This window comes from Phoenix dactylifera, chromosome 11 (genome assembly GCF_009389715.1).
Source record: "Phoenix dactylifera cultivar Barhee BC4 chromosome 11, palm_55x_up_171113_PBpolish2nd_filt_p, whole genome shotgun sequence".
NCBI lineage: Eukaryota > Viridiplantae > Streptophyta > Magnoliopsida > Arecales > Arecaceae > Phoenix > Phoenix dactylifera.
In genome coordinates this window covers 17470296-17471237 of record NC_052402.1, presented here as the reverse complement: position 1 = coordinate 17471237, position 942 = coordinate 17470296, and the positions used below count along the sequence as shown (strand labels likewise).

Here is a 942-nt window from a genome sequence, read left to right as displayed (position 1 = left end):
CATCCCCACCTCTTAAGATGGCTGAAGAACAACCCAAACTCCTGAGGGAGTACTTTACTCCCACTATTTACACTTCCCCATCTTGCATTCGATTACCTGAGGTAGCAGCTGTACAATATAAAATAAAGTCTAGTGTGATCCAAATGCTCCCATCTTTTTATGGGCTCACCAACGAAGACCCCTACAAACATTTAGATGAATTTCTTGAGATTTGCACCACTGTCAAGATTCAGAACTTCACTGATGATGCCTTGAAACTTAGGTTATTTCCCTTCTTCCTTAAAGATAGAGCCAAACAATGGCTGAATTCTTTAGAAGCTAACTCAATTCGTTCTTGGGATCAAATGCAACAAGAATTCCTTAAAAAATACTTTCCCATAGGAAGAACGAACCAGTTTAGACGTGCCATTACAAGCTTCTCCCAAACTGAGGGAGAAGAATTTCATGAAACTTGGGAGAGATTTAGGGACCTAATCCGTAAATGCCCTCATCATCAAATACCTAAGTGGCAACTAGTGCAATGTTTTTATGACGGATTGACAGAACGAAACCGTCAGATGATCGATGCTGCATGCGGGGGCACTTTTATGCTTCAAAATGAGCATGAAGCATGGAAATTATTTGAAAATCTTAATGAAAACTCCCTCCACCATGCTTCATGTTCTCGTCAAGCACCCCCGAGTTCTCAAAGAAAAGGGACCATTTGTGAGATAAGTCATTCTATGGACCTGTCTAGCAAGGTAGATGCATTGTCCCATAAGATTGACCAACTGATGATAGGTGGGCATTACAGGAACTCTTCCCAAGCACAAGTGTGTACTATTTGTTCTAGCCCATCCCACCCTATTCATGAGTGCCCCTCAGTGCCCCAATTCTCCGAACTCGTGCAAGAACACATCAATGCTGCTCAAACACAGCCCAGACCGGGTAATGACCCATTTT

General features: G+C 42.5%; 1 non-coding gene across 1 annotated transcript; it reads right to left on the bottom strand.

The window, feature by feature from the left end:
* Positions 1-393: 393 nt before the first annotated feature.
* On the bottom strand, positions 394-499 carry LOC120112671. Its single transcript, XR_005514246.1, has one exon. It is a non-coding gene; the product is annotated as a small nucleolar RNA R71 (small nucleolar RNA).
* Positions 500-942: the final 443 nt, after the last annotated feature.